The sequence below is a fragment of the Dendropsophus ebraccatus genome, chromosome 1, assembly GCF_027789765.1.
Source record: "Dendropsophus ebraccatus isolate aDenEbr1 chromosome 1, aDenEbr1.pat, whole genome shotgun sequence".
NCBI lineage: Eukaryota > Metazoa > Chordata > Amphibia > Anura > Hylidae > Dendropsophus > Dendropsophus ebraccatus.
The window spans coordinates 108715259-108723524 of NC_091454.1; positions in this window are offsets into that span (position 1 = coordinate 108715259).

The window sequence follows — 8266 nt, forward strand, 5'->3', positions numbered from 1 at the left end:
AATTTAAAGGAAGTACTTGGCTTTCTGTTGTATCCACTTGTGGCTTTGGCTCAAGTGGCAATTTAAAAGAAAAACTGCTTTATGTGATGGCAGCCTTTGGGGGGTATTTCAGGGGCAGGGCAGGGGAAAGGGAATTAAAACCTATACTTACCTAGTTTAGGATCCATTTACACAGAAAGATTAAAAGCCAAAGATTTAAAGCCAAAGCCAGGAACAGACTATAATTAGAGATCAGGTCATTAGGGATGGACATATTTCTCCTCTTTTCAAATCCATTCCTGGCTTTTGGCTTCAAATCTTTAACAGATATTCTGTCTGATAATCTTTCTGTGTAAACGGACGCTTAGGTTCTCAATTGCCAACCCACAGCTCCTAATTATCTCTTTTTGGTCCCCATGTTGGTAAGAATAGGGTTTAGCCGGATGAAGTGCTAATGCAGCTGTCGCTGCCACAAACACTCAAGCATCCTCTTACTGACCTGCGCTGTTTTATCTCCCGCATGAAAAAGTTTTAAATACTGCAACAAAAACAGTGATTCCCGTATTAATTTCTCTTACTTTGAATAATTGCTTTGCTTAGTACATACATAGAACACCCTCTGAATAACTTTTTTTCCTGACTGGTTATTACCCCTAGTAAACGTAGGAGACAGCACTTCTTGTGAAAAAACGTGATTTTTTATTCACACCAGATGCAACGTTTCGGCTGGTACGTCAGCCTTTCTCAAGCGTGACTACATGGTGGCCATTCAGTGCCTTATATGTGCTACACAGCAAAATCACAGCAAATTACACAGCAAGCATATCATAGCATAATTAGGTGATAAACATCATATCAAGTATCAAAAACAGTATTGTATGTGTCATTAAATATAGCAAGTGTATCCAGTGTATCATACATTATATATCTGTGAAAAACTAGTAATATCTCCTCCAGATTATCAAATAATCACATAATGTGCATAAAAGGTCCCCTCAATCAGTTAATTGGTGCATAGTGATAAATAAAACAAACAAACATATCATACCAAACCAGCATGCTCCTGAAACATGGCGTACAAACAGGCTACAAACACCAGTGTGTGGGCGTCACTGCACAAGCACCAACCTATCACGTCACAGCTCTGTGTGTGACTGGCACATGTGCAGAAGCGTCCATGAGCTTCCGGGCGCCATCTTGGATGTGGGCAAGGAGACTGTCTCTGCAAACAGACTGAGGGAACCACATAAATGATGTGTCAAACTAAACTATCTCAAAGTCACAAGGGGCAGTAGAAACCAGCAGTATTATTGCTATATATAATGCCAAAAAACGGGTCTAGATATAGCTACGAGGTTATTGAGTGGTAAAGAATATTTGGGGAGTGAGACCCCTATTGGTGAAATCCAGAAAAAGCACCCATGGGGATGTTTAATACCATGAAGAGAGGGATGACTCCCAACATCCTCACGACGCCGGCAACATCTACATTTTCATGCAGTATAGCTGCCATTGATCGTAGCATCATGTAAGGCTCCGTTCCCACTGAGGAAAGGTAGCGGAATTCCGCGACGGAATTGTCCGCCGCGGAATGCCGTTAGCCTCCCGCTCATAATGGGAGTCTATGGGAGGTGCGCGCTCCTGCCCTGTCCGCGCTGAAGAATGAACATGTTCATTCTTCAGCGCGGACAGGGCAGAAGCGCGCGCCTCCCATAGACTCCCATTATGAGCGGGAGGCTAACGGCATTCCGCTGCGGTCAATTCCGTCGCGGAATTCCGCTACCTTTCCTCAGTGGGAACGGGGCCTAAGAGAGAACTCCGCACAAAGCCAAGTCTCCCTGCATAGAATCACACTGCTAAGGGATAGCACCTGGCATTCTCACGCCACTGGTGGTCCCTGGTAGCACAGAAGCACAAGGAGAATACCAGCAGAGCAGGGAGGCCGTAGGACAATACTCTATCATGCAACGGCCACACAGACAGAGCTAAAATTGCCAACCACTTACAGTACTCATGTAGATGTAGTTAGATCTTAGTTAGTTTTTTAACTATTTTCTATGGTGGGTCTGTATCTTGCTGTTGCTTTTTCTGTGTTTTTGTAGTTAGATCTAAGTTATGATTATATATTTAATTGTTTACCCTCCTCTTCACAAGTAATACTATATTTATTCATTTTGTGAGATTATAGTATACTGTGCAGTTTTTGGGACATGATTCTTTACAACAATACGTGATGTGAGTGAAGCACAACTATTGGAATAACATAGTTTTACACATTATAGTGTGCTCTGCATGTTTTTTTGGATTTAGTTTAATTTTCTCTGTGTTCTGTTTTATATGTATGTTTTGGGCATTCATCTCTATTATTTTCCTTCTCTGTATGTGTGCAATTGCTCCGCCCTCCTCAGTGGAAGGTTGGTTTACCCTGTGTCATGTGATGTAATAGTTTGCTGGTGAAGGTGTGTCATTTCTCATGCTTATAAGTCAGTCTGTACACAACATTGTTATATGCTGTGATCAAGGTTCAGAGTGGGCCGAAACGAGTCTAGCATTTTTCTACGTTTTTTTGTATGTAACGATTTTATGGAATTAACACAATACCGGGTTTTACACCCATTGTTTTACATGAAAATTGTATTAAAGTCTGCGGACAATGGCCGGAAATAATTGACATGATCATTATTTTGTGGTGAACAACGGCCATTGTTCAATACAATGTGTGAAACAACAGCTGTTGTTTGGAATGACTTCAATGCAAATCATTGCAGTATGAAGAGAATCAGTTTTAATTTGAAAATTGCTGTTCTGTTCATAAAGTATGTTGTGTGAACATAGCCTTAACAGGGTTTTATGATTTTTTTTTTTTTTTTTTAAGACCTTTGAATTTATTGTGTCTCTCTTTATTATAAAAAGCTGTTTTGATGAAGATGACTTTTCACTTTTGATTCAGAGCAACCTGAGCATATTACTTAATATAATCAGGCAAATAACATTTTGTTTTCTTTTATTTGGTCACATTAGTGACAAGCAGATAAACAAGGTTCTTTGAAGATTTGTCTCATTAACTTTTCTGGAATATATTAAGTCTTTGAAACAATTTAGCTTTTCATCAAATTCTGTTTCTAGCATTGGTAGCAAGACTTACCACGTGAGCACAATTAGTGTCATTAAAACTTTCAGAATCTAAATCAACAGTAGATGTGATATAAAGCATGTTTGTAATATACATTCATTCAATATACATTCAAAGCTGAACTTACCAGAAATTCAGGTCCAGTCTCCTAAAGGCAGCTTTTTAGTCTTGTGCTGGTTGAAAAAAAGAGACTAAACACATTAAGTCTGGCCTGTACAGAGTTTCACGGCTCTACGTGTCCATCAATCAAATGACTGCCGTCTGTTAAAGCTCAGATTGCCTGGGAAACACTGGACTTTGTGGGTTTAGTCTCTTTGTGTTTTTTTTTTTTAAGTTTTTCTGTTTTTTCCTTAATAACTAAAAGAAATAATGAATGTAAATTGTTGTGACACTTTAAAGCTTTTTAAAACTGTATTTAAACGTTTTGACATTTGTTATTAATAGTATATACTGTATTTTTCAATTTATAAGACACACCCCTAATTTAGACAACTGAAAACAGGGGAAAAAAATTGTTAATAAATTTCCCTGGTGGTCTGAGGCAGTGTTCCTCAACCTTTTCAAGTCAAGTACCCCCATTTCATGAGATGCTCCAGCAGAGTACCCCAAGGGATTTGATAGATTAAAAAAAGTTGCTTTAATAAAGCAAAGATCACACACTGCAACCATTGGCTCTGTATAAAGTCTCTGTCAGCAATCAATTTCCATATCAGATCCCCCTATAACAATGTGACTGGTAGGATGCAGTAATAATGCCTCCCCATTACACAAAAATTGAAATTGGCCGGGTCCTCTAAGGGTTTATAAGGCAGATATCTCCCTGTGTAGTAGACAGTGATCGGCCAAGGAGGAGCACATTAGCTGACTGTTTACAAGTCATCGCCTGCTGATCCCAGCCGTTCACAGCAAATCCTTAAATACATTTATATCCCAGACCCCTGATTAAATGAAATCCACAGACCACAAAATAAATTCATTACCCAGACTCACAAAGAATGTGCCCCCCCCCCATAATCTAATTGAACCCACACTCTCCTCCCCCACATAATTATACAGTAGCAGTAGTTACATCCAGGGACTCACAGGTGACATCTTCTCTGATCAGAGTCATTCACTTTTCTTCCCCATCTTACTCGGCCATCATATAGACTTCTCCCAACCATAACTGGTCTCCACAGAATCTGGATTCAGTACCATGCTCCCCTCCATACAAAGTCCCCATGTGTATTGCCCCATGTCCCATCCTTGGGGGAAATACCAAAGCCAGGTATCGATCCACAGACGGCTGTTTTGGGATATTGCCCCTCATCAATGTGGAGCAGGATTCTTGCTAGGTAGGAGCAATGCCTAGTAGACCAATACGGCGAACAGATCATTGATCTCAGAGAGACCAGCCAAAGACGACACTGTTGGCTACTGATTAAAGCGCTCAATATAGTGAAATCCTAGGTGCATGTCCTTCTGGGAAACCTCAATCTACTAAAAGGGTAGTGGAGCCTTAGTTACGAATCTCAAAGCACGGGACTAGCCAGATGTCCCTCTAGGGAAGGACCTGGTAAAGGGATGGTTCCTGTATGGAGACCACTAAAACCACCACACTAAGTTGCCCCTTTAGTCAATATCTAATTCATTTACAAATCTGATTATATGACCAGGGAGATACCAAAGCCAGGAATCCATCCCAAGACAACTGTTATAACAATTTACAGACAAACACCCTACACAAGCAGCTCTGCCACATACACACAGACAGATGGGACACACAGACAGATGGGACAGAGATGCTCACAAATGTAATACAGATTTGCCCTACTTACAGAATGTACATGACTGACATGCCACAATCAACTGAATTTAAAGGGTTAATGACGGGCGGCAGCCAGTCTCACCCTGTATGAAGAGGTACATCATGGGGTTCTTAAAGGGTGAAATGCTTTATCTTTTCAGAAGGTTATACTTGGAACTGCTTTTAACCCCTTAGCGACCCATGACGTATCTGATACGTCATGGTGCCGCTCGGGGTGTTCAGAGCTGGGTCCCACCGGGACCCCGCTCTGAACGGCGCTGATCCCGGCTGACACGTGCAGCCGGGCAGTGCCGGCTAATTAAGCCTCTAAGTGCAGCTGTCAAACCTGACAGCTGCACTTAGAGGCTTCAGACCTCATGTCCCTGGTGTCTAGTGGGACGGATCTCCCCCCCTGCGATCGCGGGGGGGGGAGATCCGTTCTTCTGCCCGTGCCGGGCCTCAGCGTCGGAATGACGCTGATCCCGGCTCGGCAATAGATTGCTATGGCCTGCAGCAGGCCATAGTAATCTATTACCGATCTAATCGATCTTTGCTGTGTATATACACAGCATTGATCTCTATGACAGATCAGTGCTGTCTATAAACAAGTCCCCCAGGGGGGCTTCTAGTTACAGTAAAAAAAAAGTAAAAAAGTGTTTTTATTAATAAAAAATCCCCTCCCATAATAAAAGTCCAAATCACCCCCCTTTTCCCATTTTATAAATATAAATAAATAAATAAATAAACATTTAGTATCGCCGCGCGCGTAATCGCCCGAACTATTAATTAATCACATTCCTGATCTCGCACGGTAAACGGCGTCAGCGCAAAAAAATTCCAAAGTGCAAAATTGCGCATTTTTGGTCGCATCAAATCCAGAAAAAATAGAATAAAAAACGATCAAAAAGTCGTATATGCGCAATCAAGGTACCGATAGAAAGAACACTCATGGCGCAAAAACTGACACCTCACACAGCCCCATAGACCAAAGGATAAAAGCGCTATAAGCCTGGGAATGGAGCAATTGGTTTGAATGGTTTGAATTTTTTACAGGCCATCAGATACAATATAAGTTATACATGTTATATATCATAGTAATCGTAACGACTTGAGGAACATGCATAACAAGTCAGTTTTACCATAGGACGTACGGCGTAAATGCAAAACTCTGATTTTTTTCAGTTTTCGCAGCATATGTTATGGAAAAATAATGCCTGTCATTGCAAAGTACAATTGGTTTCGCAAAAAATAAGCACTCATATACGTCTCTAGGTGAAAAAATGCAAGCGCTATGGACTTTTAAACTTAAAATGGAATAAGCAAAAGCGCAAAAACGAAAATAGGCTTTGACCTTAAGGGGTTAAGCATATTTCTTCCCCATTATGAAAATGCTCCAAGCCCCTCATTAGAACTTTTCTAATTCCAAAACATCCTTTCTATTAACCAGTGCCCAAAACTGAACAGCAAGGCTGTACCAGTGCTCTATAAATCATATATATTATGTCCCTATTCCTCAAGTCCATGCCTGTTGTAATATGTGACAATACCCTGTGGTCTTAGAAGTAGTGAACAAACTCCTAACAATTGTGTATAGAGCCAAAAGAGTAAATAAACCAAAACACTGGCCACTGCTTAGTTATTGACGCCATCTATTAGATGGCTCCACTACTAACGGCTGTGTTACAAAGCCTGATCCATGGTTCAGACAAGCGAGGAAACATTTGACAAGCGAGTAAACATTTGGCGACTTGTTAGCTAATTGCTGGCCCTATTACATGGCAATATCTGGTGCCATATAATCTTGCTGGCATATAATAGAATGTTATGGGCACAAAACAAGACCCCCCCCCCCCCCCCCCCCCCCAAAAAAAAAAAAAAAAAAAAAAAAAAAAGGCATACTACTTTTGCCTGGCTGCTCAGAAGCCTGAAGTGATTCTTAACCTCCTAAAGTCACAGTGGGTTTTGGCCTTGTAAACACAGCCAATTTTCATTTTTGCGTTTTTATTTTTTTTCCTTTAGTTTTTTGTACTTTGTGGTGACACTAAATGCCAATTAGCAATTTTTAGGTGGTTCTGTTTAAACACTTTACAGTAAAACAGAGATGTTATGTTCATTTTGTAGGTCAGCCTGAATACAACAATATCAGTGTTCATAAAGTTGTGTTTTCTAATATTTTTTTTTATATTTTACTATTTACTAGCACTGATCAGTGATATTGATGCTCTACTGCTTCAGTCTGCCTGAGGCAGACTCTAAATGCGGTTCAGCAAGCATGGAGGTAAGTATGAGACCTCTAGCTGTCGGGACAATCGGGACCCTCACAAGTCACCCTGTGTTTAAGGTTTAACAACAGACAGCCGAGATATGACTGCTGACTGTCATTGACTGTAAATACTGGCTACTCACTGTCTATAAAGCCAGCGCTGCTTCTAAGCTCACTTCATAGTATTATATCAAAACCATGCGTACATATATGGCATGGGCCATTAAAGGGTTAAAAACTTAGAATGTGATCTTGAATTTTTTGTAAGATTCGGATTAATTTGCTCATCTTAAGTTAAGCGTACTAGAGTTAGATGTTTGTGGCTAGGAATATATCTATATGAACTGTTGATCTTTAATTACACTTTTAATACTTAACCACAGACCATGACAGTACATCTTAATTCTTATCAAAATCCATCTGAAATATGTCACAGTAATATAAATAAAGAATGACAATGTTTTATAGTGTATTGAATCCTTTTTCACATTTGTTACAATGTTTCATTTTTAAAGACAGTCTGCCTACACACGTCTTTGATGTGTCAAATTATTTTTACTAGTTATATTGGATTTTGAATATCTCTTGCCATCAGCTCTTTGTGTCGCTTGAAGTTTAAACAGTTTAGTCTGCTTGCGCAATGAGGAAGTTTAATAATAATTAGATAAGATAATGTCTTAATTATAAAAGTCACTAAAATAAGAAAAAATGTTAAATGGCATTTTAATATATGAAAGATAACAACAGAGACAAACTTATACCAAAAAGTAAGTTGAGGATTGTAAAAGAAATGTGACCTTATGTTGGCTTTGAGGTGTGTTGGCGGATATCCTGCAGTCATTAATAAAACATTTGAATATTCAGACTTGTATATCCATCTTATATGAACAGTGTTTAAAGGGAATATCTGACCAGAATTATTCTGTCCTATCTGAGGGCAGCATAAACCTGATGACATGCCTTACTTTTCTCTGCTGGTGCAATGCATCTAAGTGAGCATCTGTTGTTGCTACTTGAACAATAGAGTGGAATATTACATAAGTCAGTACACATAAAATTCTTGATTCTAGGTTCAGTTAAGGCTCATTCACCAGGAGAAGTTTAA